Source organism: Lissotriton helveticus, chromosome 4_1 (genome assembly GCF_964261635.1).
Source record: "Lissotriton helveticus chromosome 4_1, aLisHel1.1, whole genome shotgun sequence".
NCBI lineage: Eukaryota > Metazoa > Chordata > Amphibia > Caudata > Salamandridae > Lissotriton > Lissotriton helveticus.
Window position 1 is genome coordinate 1,972,607,415 of NC_136063.1, and position 19,053 is coordinate 1,972,626,467.

Here is a 19,053-nt window from a genome sequence, read left to right on the forward strand (position 1 = left end):
GACTATTTTGAGAGAATTGTGTTTGGCCTGAACATCTGTCTAACAGATTTCGAATTTCAGACACACTTTCTATGTTTGTTCTATCAGTGCTACATTTCTCTAACACAGAATTTAACAAACTGCAAAATCTTTGATCAGAATTGACCACAATCTCTTCTTTTACATTTTCTAGAGAAAACAAAACATTAACCACTACATTAGCATAGCAGTTGACACCAGAACTGTTTTCAAATTGAAAACCAACAACATCTTTAACAGAATTCTTTTTGTTTCTGCTTATAATTTCAGGTTCATCGACTTTTCGTCTTTTTGCTACAACCTCCCCAGTATTGGTTACATTTCTTCGTTTCCGGCCTACCACACGTTTCTCAAACAAAGGATATTGAGGCAAATGTGGCGCATACTCTCTTCTTAACCTATTGTATTCCTTAACACAATCTAGATCCGCACAAATGCTTGTGACATCACACTCAATCAAGTACAATCCCGATAAAGTTCTAACTCGTGACAATGCCACATATGCCATACCCTCCTTGAATACAGAACTGCCAATATTCACCAATGCACTGTCTACACTTAAACCTTGCGATTTATGGATTGTCACCGCATATGCCAAGCAAACAGGAAACTGCTTACGGCGAACATATAAGTCTTTTACAAGCAAAAATCTAGCAGAGCAACGACCAATTAGCTGTACTTCCTCAATGCCATCAAATTTAATTTTAAAAAATTCAATTCCATCTCTATTTCTGTATTTTACAAAATCAACAACATTACCCATTGATCCATTTACCAGACCTCTTTCAACATGTAAATTCCTTCTTAAAATTATACGGCAGTTCAAGCACACATTCAGAGTCTTTTCAAAACCTGCAGTTTTAGATATACTCTTCTCTAATGAATCCAATTTTGTTTTCAGATTCTCAGACAAAATAATTGTTGATCCCATATGCTCTACTCTGTCAATAGCTTCCAGTTTCACAATCTCTTGCTTTTCTAAATGCAACATTTTGTTGTTGAATTTGGCACATTCTGCAAGAGTTGGCATCAAACATATTCCAGATTTCTTCTCAGTAATTTTCTGAAAAATATTCTCAGGCACAACATCTTGTTCTGGATATAAATTTGACAGTAATCGTGCATGTAAAGCTTCTTTCCCATGCTCGGTCACTTTTCCAATTCTAACATCTTGTAGAATAGTCTTGTAAACTTCATCCTTCGCCTGACGCATATTTTCATGCAGTTCAGCATAATTGAAGTTTAACCATATATTGACGTTGCCAATGCTGCCTAGGCACTTCCTGGTATTTTCATGCGTGAGCATTTTGAACACAGGTTGCCCTTTCACTGGTGTCAGCTGCAGAAGATCTCCGAAAACAATTATGTGTTTGCCACCAAATAACACATCATACTCTGTTTTGAGAACTTCTTGCATTCTCAAATGCACAAAGGCAAGCATGACATTGGAAACCATGCTTACTTCGTCAATGATAAGAAGTTTCATTTTCCTCAAGATTCTTGAAACTTCAAAACAAGCATCTCCAGATAGCTTGTGATATTGTAATTTGTTGTCATGCTCCACTGGCAGCATCAGTAAACGATGTAAAGTAATCCCTTTAATGTTATGTGCTGCCAGAACAGTTGGAGCGGTGACAACACAAGACAGCGATGACTCTGTCCTTTCCTGCAAATAGCATGAAATTGCTTTAATGAGGAAACTTTTTCCAGTTCCCGCTTCTCCACTCACGTACAGTCGGACAGGCTTCAACGACGTACATGAGCACTCTTTCTTGTCATGACTTAATCCATGATCAATTTGCATGGTAACTTCGTCATATATTTTCCTCTGCTCAACGTTGAGTTGTCTTTCCCACTCTTCTAAGTTAACCGCATCCTCCTGAGCATGTGCCATGGCTCTTTCCACTTCATTCATAGCAGTGGCAGCTTCATTTTCGATAACAGGTCCTCCTAGTGGATCCTGACTCAATGAAGCAGAACTCTGACTGTCCTGAGAACTGTCTCTGGCAATCTCGGCTGCAATCATTGCTTCCTGCTCAATTTCCGCATTCAACATTTCTACATATTTGGGAAAAGCAGGACATTCTATGGTCTCCTTGGCGGCATTGAAAGAGTCTTCGTAACAGAGAAAATCTCCAAGCAGTTCCTCTTCTGCACGCCAAGGCTTGAAAAGTTGCAAAAGTGCTAAATAGAAAAACTCCTTTTTTTCAGGAGATTCGCCACTCAATTTTCGATGGTTTACCAAGTGGCATTTTCTTTGCTTGACCAGACATCCCTCACTTCCTATTACAGCATACACTCCTTTCTCAGTATCTTCTTTGATGTTCCTCTTGAATATGTAATTTTGCAGAACCTCATACAGACAAACATTCTCGAGGTGACTGCTTCGATTTGGATAATATGTATCCAACATGTTGGTCTTCAAAATGTCGGTACTGTTTGGCTCCTTTTCCGCCAAATACTCAATTTCCCGCACAGGTTTGAGAACTCGATTACGCGTTGCAGCAAGACCAAGACTCGCCCAAATGATACTCCTGGACTTGGCATAGAGACTTGCTGAAGACAACCGGTCAGAACATTCGTACGCTCCAATTTCTCGATGCGACAACATCTTCAGACTGAAACTGTACAACTTCTTGCTGAGGCTCTTTTCATGGGAAATGTCCTCCCACATATCCTTCAATTCTGTCTTCTCTTTTTTGGTGATGTAAGACGTCACATACCGAGCCACAGCCATACAGTTATCAGCCACAAACTGTATATCCATGTTAGCATTCCACATGGACAAAATCACCGGGTTGTAGTCGTTGATGTACTTGGACTCTTCGTTCCTCTTCAAATTGTATGTGTTTTTAGGTGATTTCTTCATCACATTATGTCGCAGCGAAGACATCAAACTGTTTACTCTTCCTTTAGAAATCACCGGTCGTGGAAAACCGAAACGACATTTGGTGTAGAACTTGTCCTTGTTTCGGAATTTACGACGACAGTACTTTCCACATCGATGGCTTTGGAAACGGAGAACTTTTTCTCTTAGGCTTTTCTTCTCCTTTGCGTTTGGAACAGCACACGTAGAGTACTGTTGTATAAAACTCATCACTGAGTCTTCTGGATCCGTTCCAAATTTAGGTGCATCCTTGATCCACAGCAACATATGTATATGAGGAGCACCTCTTGCTTGGTACTCCTTTCTCCAGAAGAAATCCAACACCTCTCCAAGAGGTGGATTCTTCTTATTCATGATGAAAGACATCATAGCTTCAAATCTATGATTGAAGTACCTACATACATTGACTGGATCCAAAGAGCACAGTTCTCCGGGTGTCTTGAATTCGATGTTTTCTACGTTAGCATTTGCCTCTCGTAGAAATTCAAGTAAGTCTTCCCAGCCATACTCGGCACAGCTCAGAGTGAGGAACCATGTGGGAGTACCTAAGTTCCTCAGCATACATTTTAAATCACCATGACGACGGTACCAGTACTCATTAGTACCACGCTGACACGCCATGAGATTAATCAGGTGAGAATCCAAAATACTGTCTTGGACATTGACTTTATCCATAAAGTCACTTGCCGAGATGTTTTGCATGTGTATACCACTTTTCAAGATGTGGTTCACTGCATATGACAGTCCAGACAGATCGCTTTCAAACAGGAGATGAAACAAATAAGGAATGCATTGTCGAAACCTAGCATCTCCTGCATACAATCGCAAAGTCCGGTATTCAGAAGCAGGAATTTGATGAGGTCGCTCATCATATCTTCCTCCCTGACCTGTTGGAAAAAGCTGTGGGAAACACCGAGCTTCCAAACTTTCCTCCCAAACACTAATGGGACTCCCTTTGGCTTGTTTCATTTGAAACAACTCAATAGCATTCCCCATGACTTCCTTGGAATGCAAAGGATGAACACTATAATGTTCATATATTTCTTCACTAGTAGAAGTTTCTACTTTCTCAATTTGACCAGCACACAAATCGCTATCCTCTTCCTCACTTACTTCCTCTTCTGCAACATATACATTCTTATAGTATTTATTATTTTTTTTCAAATACAATGTTGCCTTTTTAACTTTCGTAACATCTACTAAATCTTGCCATATTTTCTTATTCTTTGTCGGAACCCCATTAACTAAGATAACCAGAGGTTCCTCGTCCACTTTTTCTACTCCAATTGTGTTAATGTTTTTCTTCAAATCTAGAGGCAAATAAACAACTCTTCCCTTTAATCCTCTCTGTAAATCTGATGGAGGCAATTTCCCTGTCTTTGGCTCCATTCTTACAATAGCCTGAAAGGGATGGATACTTTGAATCAAAATAGATTCATAAGTATTTAAATCCTTCAATTCAGAAGGAATCTCAACCAATTCCAGATTATTATGAACTGCTCTAGCAGGCATCTGGTTTTGATTTAATTTGCAACAACAATAAGTACACACACGTTGATCCAATCCCAAATCAAAACAATTTTCTACCATCAAGTATGTTGCGAAATCCTTCCATTCACTATTATTTTCCCTTTCACTTTTTGCATATAAATCCACTAACTTAGTCTGATTCTTATAATAAGTGCGTCGACAACACACACAAGTGAAATTGGGCCTCTCACTTGATTTGACCTGAAACGTGGCAATTTCCCTCTGGAAATTATCTGTACTGGAAACCTGTACACTATCTTCCACATTACCCGCTTCTTCTTGGTCAATTTCAACATTCTCCTCTTTACTTCCAAAGTAACAAAACTCAATTTCTTCACATATATTCTTCACATCTATTTCAGAACCATGCAAAAGAGCAGCACATAATTTTTTAAGCATAATTGCTGGACTCTTAGCATAATACAACATTCTAACTAATTTCCTCACTTTATTATGATGCACTGCTAGCATCCTGAAATGATGAAAAACACTCTGGCATACTCTCCTGGAAAGACAAGCCAGTGAATGACCATGCAAACCTGTCACTTCTCTCACTCTGCAAGGATCTAATTCTTGCAACAACCTTATTTTCTGCTTCAAACCTTTCTTATTAAATGACCGTACAAAATCACAAAGCAAATTGATGGAATCCTGTCGCACACTGCAAATACTACTACACTTCCAGGTGTACACAGGACCCTTAGCACGTCTTCCTAAAACCTCAGTACCTAACACCTCTTCTGCCTCTGTTGTCACAAGTTTTTCTTTTTCAACTGGACAACCATCTTTCACTTCATAAGCACGACCACTGGTGTCAACTGCATGCACCAAATCATTATCCTGGAAATAACTCTCCTCATTAAAAAATGCCTCACAGCTTGAACTATGCATCCATTCTCCAGAAAAAACTTCACAAAAATTACTACGATTAACTATTCTCTTCCATCTACTATTTCTTTTGAAATCATAAATTGCCTTGTTTAGCTTCCTAATTCTATTGATTATCAAAATAAATAACTTACGTTTAATTTCAAATGCCTGATCAATAACTTTCTCAACTTTTTTTTTTCTCTTATAAAAAACCACTTTCTGTTGACCTTTCTTAATATTTTTTAACAAATTGCCAATTATCCTGTTGCGGAACATTCGTTTACGAATGTCCCTAAACTGTTGTTTCCTTCTACTATCATGCACAGAGTTATCTCTTGCTCTAGCAGTAACATTTTTGATTGGCCTTTCCTTTCCATTTGAATTGCTTCTCTTTTTCTGGACTGAAACATTTTCTGTAGTAATATTTTTTTTACTGCAAATATTTCTTATGAATGTTTTTGTACTCTTACCCGGTGCTTTCTTGTTGACTTGACAAATCTTTTTGTTAGAGGACTGCTGCTTTTTTTCAATCACCTGCTGTCTTTGACGTTTTGCAGCCTTTCTCAGTCTTTCTTTCGTTGGCATGGTGAAATGTTGAAATGATCTGCAGTTGAATCTGTGGTAAAATATATTAAAAAATGTTATTAACCACTATTACCCAACAGCACATCAATAACAGTAATCAAAAACTTAAAACACTACTTTACATTTTTACATATAAGATTTTTTAGTGCATGGCAATTTTAGAATACAGAAATAGCAGAAAAGAAATGGAATTTATAATCATGTTACCTGTGCTATCTTATATGTGAATCTGATCTAATTTTATGAGCATATTTTAATATTTTATTGAAGACACTACACATAACCTGTTTTTGAAGGTGTCTTTATTTTTAAATTAAACGGTTTACATTTTTACTTTTTTTTTATTATACATTTTTAAAATAAATGTTTATAGTTCCATAGGCTCAAGCAGGTCAGCTTCCCACCCTATGTCATATAATTCGGACAAATCTGCATCCTCATCACGTTCTTCTTCATCCTCAGGATTTAAATCATCCAAGGGATCAACATCCACTGATGTTTCAATTACAAGTTCAATGATGAGGTCAAAATCAACTGATTGCAGATTATCGCTCATGTTGATGTTGTCTTTATCTTTAAAGAAAGATAACAACAATGAGATGTTGCAGAGTAAGAGACAAATCTCAGAGATTATAATAGTAAAAATTTTTAACAAGAGTAACATTTTGCAGCTATTATTTAGCCATGTCCAGCGATGCTGAGCAGGTGAAGCCTATGTCTAATTTTTCAGTGAACAGGACTCATCTCTTCTTAACCTTGGATAAGCCTCACCGACTCTGTGTCCCCTGCACATACTTAAATGTAAAGGGGCAGATTTATGTTAAATGGCACATCCCCAGGCATGCACCAGTTAACGTGCACCGCTGCTCTGCCACCCATGGTGTGCCGCATTTACAATCAGATAGGAGAAAGCTGCGTCAAAACCCTGCGCCTGCTTTAAGCAGGCATAGGTCTTGACGCAACATTGTGGAGATGGGGCACCTCTGAGCCTTGCTGGAGCTGCATCACACTTGCAATACAACTCCAGCAATGCGCCACCTTTACAGCACAGATACGTCACGCATCTGTGCCATTTTTGCCCCATGCTGCGCCGCATTGTAAATGCAGCACACCATGGGTGGCGGAACAGCGGCGCAGGATGACTGGCACATCCCTGGTGATGCGCCAGTCATCATAAATCTATCCCTAAGCTTCTTATCTTTTTACAGATGAACCGCCATATGTATCATCAAACTATTTTGCATTTCCTAAATAGCGAATTTTAAGGAATAAATAGCAATTCTTTACCATTCCTAATTTGCAATGAGCAAATTGCTAATTGCAAATTACCCATTCATTTCCATGGGCTAGGAGGCTCATAGGAATGAAGGTGCAATTTGTGATTAGCAATTAGCTCATCGCAAATTAGGAATTTTTTCAAGGGTGCAGGGGTGTCTCAAGAACACCCTGCTACACCCCTGAAAAAGAAATTTGGGGGCATATGGCGCACATACATGCCCTAAGGGCATGTATTGGCGTCATATGGCACCTTTTGTTTTTTGGAAAAAAAGCTTTTTGAAAAGAATTCGCAAATTACCACAAACTAGAAGTTGGTGGTAGTTTCCAAATCCTTAATGTCATTTTTTACATATTTTTTGTTTGATACATTGCATTTAAGGAATCGCAAAATTTGCAAATCCTTCAGTGCAATCGCAAAATAAGGAATAGCAAATATTTCTATTCCTTATTTTGCATCAAACTTGTTTGATACATACCATTTGTCTAATTAGCATTCGCAAAGGCCGAAATTTGCAGAATTTTGATCTTTGCGAATGCTAATTAGCTTGATACATATGGCCCCAAGTGAGGCCTGTCTTGCAACATGGTGCATCTTTTGCATCACTGCTGCATCGGTTTCATGTGGCACGTTTTTTTTACACCATGACACATCTGCCTAAATGCATCAATGTGTAATTTTGTCGCCTCATAGCAAATCTTTTGACCGCCGCTGCATCATAAAAGTGACGCACAGTGGCGCAAAAGAGGCATACACCTATCATAAATCTGTCCCTAGCATTTTAAATGATTAATCCAGGATGACGATAAGGTGTGGCCTATCCAGAGGTTTGTTTAAGGTGAGGCCTACTCAGGATTGCAGATTAAAGTTACACTTGATGAAGAATACAGAGGAGATAATACATGTAAAGGCCTACCAATGAAGTAAGTAATGTCCACTTTATTGCGCCAGTCATCATAAATGTATCCCTAAGCTTCTTATCTTGTTACAGATGAACCGCCATATGTATCATCAAACTATTTTGCATTTCCTAAATAGCGAATTTTAAGGAATAAATAGCAAATCTTTACCATTCCTAATTTGCAATGAGCAAATTGCTAATTGCAAATTACCCATTCATTTCCATGGGCTAGGAGGCTCATAGGAATGAAGGTGCAATTTGCGATTAGCAATTAGCTCATCGCAAATTAGGAATTTTTTCAAGGGTGCAGGGGTGTCTCAAGAACACCCTGCTGCACCCCTGAAAAAGAAATTTGGGGGCATATGGCGCACATACATGCCCTAAGGGCATGTATTGGCGTCATATGGCACCTTTTGTTTTTTGGAAAAAAAGCTTTTTGGAAAGAATTCTCAAATTACCACAAACTAGAAGTTGGTGGTAGTTTCCAAATCCTTAATGTCATTTTTTACATATTTTTTGTTTGATACATTGCATTTAAGGAATCGCAAAATTTGCAAATCCTTCAGTGCAATCGCAAAATAAGGAATAGCAAATTTTGAATTAAGGACATTTTAAGTCATTTCCACATGTGCAGTGTTTTCAAATTTTGATTTGAAAATCGTTTTTAGGGAAAAGGAATGGTTTGTAAATTTATGACAAGGACATAATGGTGTATGCTTCTTTATAAGGCATTTCACTGTCTCTGATGTCATTTTTCCCATATTACATTATAAGACCTTTCCCCATGGAGCACATTCCTTGTAAATATGCTCCCACCTGTGCATGGTGAATTTAGATTTTGACTGTTTGAGTCACATAGCCATGTTAAAAGTGACCCAAAAAAATTGCAAAGGCTTTAAAAAAACACTTTCTTGTGTCTTAAGGACATTTTAAGTCATTTCCCCATGGGCAGTGTTTTGTAAGTGGCGCAAAAGAGGCATACACCTATCATAAATCTGTCCCTAGCATTTTAAATGATTAATTCATGATGACGATAACGTGTGGCCTATCCAGAGGTTTGTTTAAGGTGAGGCCTACTCAGGATTGCAGATTAAAGTTACGCTTGATGAAGAATACAGAGGAGATAATACATGTAAAGCTCTACCAATGAAGTAAGTGATGTCCACTTCATTGCGCCAGTCATCATAAATGTATCCCTAAGCTTCTTATCTTGTTAGAGATCAACCGCCATATGTATCATCAAACTATTTTGCATTTCCAAAATAGCGAATTTTAAAGAATAAATAGCGATTCTTTACCATTCCTAATTTGCGATGAGCATATTGCTAATTGCAAATTACCCATTCATTTCCATGGGCCAGGATGCCCATAGGAATGAAGGTGCAATTTGCGATTAGCAATTAGCTCATCGCAAATTAGGAATTTTTCCAAAGGTGCAGGGGTGTCTCAAGAACACCCTGCTGCACCCCTGAAAAAGAAATTTGGGGGCATATGGCGCACATAAAAATTAACAACATTCCTTTACCTCAAAAACGATTTTCAAGTCATAATTTGAAAACACTGCCCACAGGGAAATGACTTAAAATGTCCTTAAGACACATGAAAGTGTTTTTTGAAAGCCTTTGCAATTTTTTTGGGTCACTTTTAACATGGTTATGTAACTCAAACAGTCAAAATCTAAATTTACCATGCACAAGTGTAACCATATTTACAAGGAATGTACCCCACGGAGAAAGGTCTTTTAATGTAATATGGGAAAAATGACATCAAATGTCCTTAAGACACATAAAAGCGTTTTTTGATTGCCTTTGCAGCATGTTTGTATCACTTTTAACATGGCTATGTAACACAAACATTCAAAATCTAAATTTGCCATGCACAGGTGGGAGCATATTTACAAGCAATTTGCGCCACAGAGAAAGGTCTTACATTGAAATGGGAAAAATAACATCAGAGACAGTCAATTGCCTTATAAAGAAGCATACACCATTATGTCCTTGTCATAAATTTAAAAACAATTCCTTTTCCCCAAAAACGATTTTCAAATCATAATTTCAAAACACTGCACATGGGAAAATTACTTAAAATGTCCTTAAGACACATAAAAGTGTTTTTTGATTGCCTTTGCAGCATGTTTGTATCACTTTTAACATGGCTATGTAACACAAACATTCAAAATCTAAATTTGCCATGCACAGGTGGGAGCATATTTACAAGCAATTTGCGCCACAGAGAAAGGTCTTACATTGAAATGGGAAAAATAACATCAGAGACAGTCAATTGCCTTATAAAGAAGCATACACCATTATGTCCTTGTCAGAAATATTATAACCATTAATTTTCCTCAAAAACGATTTTCTAGTCATAATTTGAAAAGACTCCACAGCTCCTATGCAGAAAAACACCCTGTCAGTACTAATACTTCACATTTTCTCCAATTACATTTTCTCAAAGAAACACAATCTATTTGTAAAACACTTGAGACCAAGCAACATTTGAAAAACACAACTTTCTTCATAATTTTCTCCTTAAAGCACACTATTCTCTATCTAAATTAAAGAAATATTTTCTCACCTTAGCAAATACTTTGAGTTTGAAAACAGTCTCAGAAACACACCAATTTGTCTTCAGCAGAGCAAAAGGTATGCACTCCAGAGTCTGCAGCTATCAAAAGCACAGAAATGCTGTAATTCTTCACACATATCTCTCATGTCACCCAATCAAAACTCTTCCCTCACTTTTTTTCAAATGAAAACTCTTCCCCCCTCTGCCATTTCATGCCTTTTCTGCATGGCAACCACCTCTTGGAAGACCTCTGGTGTTTACAAGTTCACACAACAATGTTGCAATTGTACTCTGAACTCTCAGTGCACCTGCGTATCCACTGCAATCTTTCATTTAATGATTTTTTATTGACCATTCAAAATACATCTTTCAAAGAACTCATCCATGCACCCTAACTTTCTGTTTTCAGCAATCAAAATCCACCAATCACTGTTACTGCTTCATTAACACAGAAACTCCACAGTTTTTTTCATTTTAAACTCTCATTTTTTCAACTGCCATTTCATTGCCACACTTCATCTGACTGCAGCAGAACCTTCTCTCACCATGTTTTCTGTCTGGATTGTTGGACATAGTTATATCCACTGGGCTCACAGGTATGCTAAGAACAGAAATTTACCTAACCTCAATTTACAAGATGTGGAAATTAAAGTGGTTTGGCCACAGAGGATTAAAATGTCACCAATTGATACCATTGGTGAAAACCTTTATGCATTTGCCAAAACCTGACCTGTTAATTGTGCACTGTGGAGGTAATGATTTGGGCACTTTGACTGGGGTAGGTCTGGAAATGCTTTTAAAGGACACCTTTGAGCAATTGATGGCACTTTTTCCTCAAACTGCCTTGGTATATTCAAATATATGCCAAAGACAGAAATGGAGGTGGTCAAACCAATTTTGTCCACAAATTGAGAAGTCGAGGAAGCATGTAAACAAATCTGTTTCAGCTTACATGAGAGACCATGGAATGGGCTCCCTGTACAACAATAACTTGCGTTACTACATGCAAGATATCTACAGAGGAGATGGAGTTCACTTCTCAGATGAGGGCAACAGAATTTTCATTCTGAATTTAAGACTGTGCATTGGTACCTACTTATAAGTACCTAAATGTACCATAAACCCAAAAGCTCTTCTCAGAGCTACCCTACATCCGATCACTCACAATTATTATTTTACTCTAACATTTTTCACTAATTTTCAACAAAGTACGCTCCCTGGGGCGCTTCCCGGTACGCGAACCGGGAGCTAACCTCGCGAAATTTTTAAAAAAATGGGGTTTTTTTCGCACATATGGGCCTCCTCAGCCACCCTCAGAAAACCTAGGGGGTCAAGATAAGTCTACCGTGCCCCCTTCTACCCATTCTGAACATTATTTGCCCTCCATCTTGAATCTTAATTCGACCGAAACACAAAATGGTGGACTCCCGTAACGCTTAAGGTTCGCGAACCGGGGCGCTCACCAGTTCGCGTACCGGGTCGCTCCCTGGGAAGCGCACCATCAAAAAAGGTGGGAAAGTAGTTTACAGAAAAGCGACTGGAGACAATTTCACCAAATATAGATTAGCTCATACTACATACCAATCCCTACCATTTTCACAAATTTGGTTGGAATTCCATTTAGCCATTTAGCCTGTAGACCTCTCTAAATACCCTGAGGTAAATTACTTCACAAAACACATCTGAAGTGTTGGAATTGACAACCAATTAAAATGTTACTTTCATTTTCTACTTTTTTTACCTGACATTTGATTGGTTATGTACCTGAATATATATAAAGAAAGAGAGAGAAACACAGCCATTTTGACTACTACTTCCTGAATTACATTGCAAGATCATTTTCACTCACAACTTAAACTTGTTTTTAGAAGGTGAGATATTATTTTATAAATTGAAAACATTTTCAGATAGTTATATACTATCCCTCTGTAAGAGTTAGACGTTGAGAAAGGCTTCTTTATTATAATTATGGATTGATTTAGGTTTCTGTGGTATAATTATGAATTTACTTAGGCTTCTTCACAGGCACTTTTTAATAGTACTACTTCACGCCTGAAACCATACAGTACCCATAGATTACTTCTCTGTTATAAACTCACAAGTACCTGTCTGAACTTAAACCCAACAGTGTCCTATCACTACTGATATATTTATTTTTTATGCAAATTACAGCAATAAAATGGAAGGTGAGCAGAATGTTTCCTTCGAAATTGTTCTGGACAGCAACAATGAACAAGTTATGGAACCCATTGATGACTTAGAATTCATGGATGAGTCACGGGACTATGAATTACTTCAATGTGTAGAATCTGTCGATCATTTACTCCATTATGATGACGGTCAAATGTGGGAACTTATGTTCACTCAACAAGAGGACATATCGGACAGTCAAATGCTAGACGTTCTATTAAATTTTGAAAAACAATCTGAAAAATAAAATTGTATGTAAAATAAAAAAATTGTTTGAGTCTTTAATCATTTTTATATGTAATTCATAAAGTAGTTAAATGTTAGAAATGTTATTAAATTTTGAAACACAATCACAATAATAAATAATTGCTTAAAAAATAAAAAAATTTAAAAATAATCAACAAAACCAACAATCAATTAACATACAGTATTTGAAAAGTCTATCATTCATTTATCATTATAGTACGCTGCCCAGAACGCTTCCCGGTTCGCGGACCGGGCGCTACCCACGCAAAAAAACAAAAAAAAATTTTTTTTTTTTTTGCCCCGCGGGGCCCTTTTAAAGCCTCCACATTAAACCTAGGGGGTCAGGGAGGATATACTATGCCCCCTTATGGTCATTTCCCCCTTTGTTTTGGCCTCCTCTTGTCTCTCTATCCTACCGAGAGACAAGATGGCGGCCGCTCCGGACTGTTTAGAATGTTGACAGGCACCGGAGAGCCAATCAGCTTCGCTACGCGAAGTTCCGGTACGCGTAAAGTCCGCGAACCGGAGCGCTGCCCGGAGCGCGCTTACAGATATATATCTTTTTTTAAACGTTAATTTCTCAAAATCCACTGAAGCACATATATTGAGACCTAGCAAAGGCACATCGGGCTACCAGTCCCTACAATTTTGCCAAGTTTCGTGCAAATCCATTCAGCCGTTCGGGCTAAAAGTGAAGCCAACCGCCCTATGGAAAACTCAATGTTAAAAACACGTTTTGGGACCCCCCTTTTTTCTCGGCCCCCCCTTGACGAACCCCCCCCAAATTTCCAGGGGCTGCTCAGAAACAAAATGTTCCATTTTCCAGAAAATTTCAGCCAATTCCGTCCACAAACGCCAAAGTTATTAGACATAGAATTTTCAAAAATCCCATAGGGAAAAAATCCTAACTATATATACCTACTGGCGACCGCCAGTAGGTAATATATATATATATATATATATATATATATACTCACAGAAAAAACGTAGGTTTTAGGGGTGTTATAGTTAGCTGGACATTTCACTCGTACAAAACCATAGAAATTCCTTGGATATAGTTAGTTGTATGTTGGGTTCCACCCACTCAGCCCATACACTACAGGAACGAAGTATGCACCAATCCACTCCCCCTGCCCATATGCCACTCACAGAACAATAACTATGAGTGTGCCGATGGACCTGGAAAGAGGGTGGTATTTGAGGAGACACCAAGTCTTCCACCCCTGTTGGAATGAAAGGGCACTGCTCCCTCATTCACGCTTCTGCACCTATGCAAACAAAAGTAACACACTTCACAGTATATGTATCAATCCCAAAAACCAGTGACCATGTCCTGCCACCACAATCACACTTGCTTACCAGTAGCTGTTGCAGGTTTAGCCTCGTGGAGACACTGGGCATCAGATGGAGACAAATCCAAGAAAGACTCACTTGGACTCAGAAGGATGACTCCAGCGTTAAATGGTGTCCCTCATTTAAGCTTTTAGGGGAAAAACATAACATGCCGAGTCTTTGGCATGAGTCAAAAAACCCCTAAAATACACTCGACTATAAAAACGGCACCAGGAACGGGGACAGGAAAGCTGAACCGGCTATCAAAGCACTCAAGACTTACTCTAAACGTGGAATGACCCGAAAAACGTCATATCCGTGTATAACAATGTGGAGCGGTAAGAAAAGCGGGACGCTAGTAACGAAGCAGAAGCCCCAAGCTGAACCGCCTCTCCTCCAAGCTTCACCGCTACCAACACTACATGAAGGCACAACAATAGGAGGTAAACAGGAGCCCCTATTAACCCCCTAGCCTCCTAAAACGAGTACTTAATTAACGCCAGACCAGAGGGAATTGGGCAGGGCGATCTCACTAACTACACCAGGGAAGGGGAAAAACCAGGGGGGGAGGGAAAGAACACCAGGACAGGACAAAAAGCAAAGAGTCTTAAAGGGGTCAAAATAATCCTCACGAGCCCGTGAGGAATACAGGAAAGACTCTAGGAGAACACAGAATCAGCAACCAGCAACCAGGAACCCACACAAAAGCAATAACAAGCAGGGAAGTAAAGGTAGGACAAACCTTTATCCCATTCCTGGAGGATCATGTGATGTCAGACCATGGTCACTGAAATAGGACTAGACCTAATTCCTAACAGTACCCCCCCCCGATGACTCTCCCCACCGGGCGAGGTTTCAGGGGATGCCGCCTATGGAACAACCAAACCAAACGTGGTGCATGCACCCCCCCAGCTGGCTCCCAAGTCCTATCCTCCGGAGCATATCCCTTCCAATCAACCAGATAATAAAGGTGACCCCTCCTTCTGGAATCGAGGATAGCATGGACCTCAAACTCAACCTGTCCATCAACTACCAAGGGTGGGGGCGGGGGCAGCGGCCGAGCCGAGGGTATGTAGGGCTTCAACAAAGACGTGTGGAACACAGGATGAATCTTATATTCCTGCGGCAACTGGAGCTTCATAGCCACCGGGTTAATCACCTGTATCACTGTAAAGGGACCCACATACCGAGGCTGCAATTTGCGGGAACCCTGCATCCTCAAATTACGGGAAGCTAACCACACCTGATCTCCCACCTTATAGGCAGGAGCAGGGGCTCGATGTTTATCTGCCTGACGCTTCATCTCAACCTTGGTTTCCAGCAACCTCTCTCGGGCTGAACCCCAGATGTCACTCAACCTCTTACACACATCATCTATGGCTGGCACATGCCCGGTGGGCTGAATAGCTACGGCCCTAGGATGGTACCCCAGTGAGCAATAAAAGGGTGTCATACCCAATGCGGAATGCAAGCTGTTATTATAAGCAAACTCCGCAATGGGAAGAGCAGTCAGCCAATCACATGACAAAGACGAAACAAGACACCTCAAATATTGCTACATGGTCTGATTGGTGCGCTCAGTCTGACCGTCCGACTGTGGATGATATACTGTGGACAATCGTATCTCGGTCTTAAGCACCAAGCAAAGCTCAGTCCAAAAATGAGACACGAACTGAGCCCCCCTGTCAGAGATAATCACAGACGGTAAGCCATGTATTCTCACAATCGAGGACATAAACACCAAAGCCATCTCCTTAGCCGTAGGGATCTTGGGTAGCGGAACGAAATGCGCCATTTTTGTGAATAGATCCACCACCACCAATATGGCGGTGAATCCAGACACAGATGGTAAATCAGTCACAAAATCCATGCTGATGGTATGCCAAGGAGAAGGAGGGACCTCCAAGGGCTGCAAAAGACCAGAGGACTTACAGTGTGAAGGCTTATTAATGGCACATATAGGGCAAGCGGTCACATAGTTCTGTATGTCCTTCGCCATTGACTCCCACCAGAACCATCTGATGCATAACTCCTTTGTTTTCCCTATCCCGGGATGCGCCACCAATGCAGAGGAATGACACCACTCCAGAACCATTTCCCTCAAGACGGGGGGTATAAACAACCTACTCCCATGATACAACAATCCGTCCTGTGTAACGATCTGGGGTACTGATAACCAAGGAACCAAATCCATCTGACACAACCGCTCCTTCACCAGATTAGGGAATTCGTCAGCTGTTACGGCCCCAATGATCCTTTCCCCATCAATCATGGGCCTGACTTCACCCAGGGGACTTACTTCCCCAAGATCGACATGAATCCGGGAAAGAGCGTCGGATTTGAACTGCTGTGCTGCGGGTCTATACGTAATGACGAAGTCGTATTCGTTAAAAAATAGAACCCACCGCATCTGCCGAGGTGTTAAAGCCCTAGCAGATCTAAAGAACTCCAGATTTTTATGGTCAGTATAGATGGTAATAACGTGCCGGGCGCCCCATAAATAGTGATGCCATTCCTCAAAAGCCTACTTCACGGCCAACAATTCTCTCTCCGCCACCGTGTAATTACGTTCCGCCGGCAACAAGGCTTTAGAGAAAAAGGCGATGGGGTGTATATGGCCAGTGCCTTCATCTCGTTTGGATAACACCCCACCCACCGCACACATGGAAGCGTCTGTTTCGACAAAGAACTGCAGGGCAGGATCAGGGTGCACCAATACGGGTGCTGAAGTGAACTGCTTAAGCAACAGTTGGAAAGCATCCTGAGCCTCAACAGACCATACAAAGGGAACCCCCTTCCGCAACAGGCGAGTCATGGGAGCCACTATATCGGAGAAATGTGATATAAAACGCCGATAAAAATTGGCGAAACCCAAGAGCACCTGGATTTGCTTCACAGTAGATGGTATGGGCCAGGATACAATGGACTGTATCTTTTTAGGGTCCATCCGTACACCGTCTGCCGAGATAATAAACCCCAGAAACTCCACCTCAGGGGTGCTGAACTGACACTTCTCCAATTTCTCATACAGATGATGTTCCTGTAACTTCTGTACCACTTGTGTCACATGTTCTTGATGTTCAGCACCCTTCTCTGAATAAATGAGGATGTCATCCAGATTGACGATGACAGTTCTATCCAGTTGTTCGCTAAGGACCTCATTAATGAAGAACTGGAATGCCGCTGGCGCATTGCATAAGCCAAACGGCATTACACAATATTCAAACAGTCCCTGTTTGGTTTTAAAAGCCGCCTTCCACTCATCCCCAGGTCGAACCCGTATCAGATGGTAAGCGCCCCGCAATTCCAATTTGGTAAATACCGTGGCTTTGCGAAGCTGGTCCAATAACACAGGGATGAGCGGAAGAGGGTACTTATTCTTCCCCGTAGCCTTATTCAAGGCCCTATAGTCCACACAGGCCCTCAAGGACCCCTCCTTCTTCGGAATGAAGAAGATCGCCGATGACTCGGGCGAACAGGAGGGACGGATGTAACCCAGCTTCAACATCTCATCTATGTATTCTTTAAGATGCAACTCCTCAGGTTCCGATAAGGCGTATATCCGACTACAGGGTAACGAGATACCCGGCACCAAATCAATCTTACAGTCGAAATGACCGGTGCGGGGGAAGACCCTGAGCATGTCCCTTATCAAAAACATCCTTAAACGCTGAATACTGCAAAGAGACAGAGCTCACCTCGGCCACCGCACAGGACAAAGGGTGGATCCGCTCACTGGCCTCAACATAACAAGGCTTCAGACAATGAGCGGAATCCAACGTCACCAAACGCTGCACCCAATCGATCTTCGGATTGTGTTCTTGCAGCCAGGGCACCCCCAACACCAACCTAAAGGAAGGGGCGTCAATCAAATCGAATACCACTGCTTCGGAATGCCCATTTTCACATAATAACCGTAAGGGAACCGTTTGACGGGTGATAAAACCTGATGTAAATTCGGTTCCGTCTATGGCTCTCACAGGTGCCGGCTGTTCCTTAAAGTGACAAGGAATCTGCAGTTGCTCAGCCAAAGATATATCAATGAAGTTGCCAGTAGCACCGGAATCAAGCAATACTGACACAGGGACTCGGCTTTGCACAGAAAGCAAGAGATGGGCATTGATAATAAAATGCCTCGGTGCCTGATCTACTGCTCCCAGTACCTCATACTGTCTCCTCCGTTCCTCCTGATGGCCAGTGCGTCCATCCACCTGGACGAATGCTACTCTCTTACCATACCCCACACCCAAAGGTTTCACAGGACATTCCCTGGCAAAATGGCCTCCCTGGCCACAATACAAACATAGGTTTAACTCCCTCCTCCTTTTCTTCTCTTCCGAGTCAAAGGGCCTCTCGTCCCTCCTATTTCCATAGGTTCAGGCGCTGTCTTGCTGTCCCCCACGGGCTTCGCCTCCGTTTTAACATAACTTCCCCGTGTTACCTGAAAACGACTACGTTCCCCACGCCTCTCTGTCAATCGATGGTTTAATTTAACCACAAGGTCAATGAACGCCGCGCTGTCCTCAGGTGGATCTACCACCTGTGACACCACATCCTTGAGTTCCTCACAAAGACCCTGGTAAAACAAGGAAGTCCTCTTCTCCGCTGGCCAATGAGTCTCAGACACCAACCGGTTGAATGTGGCGATATATG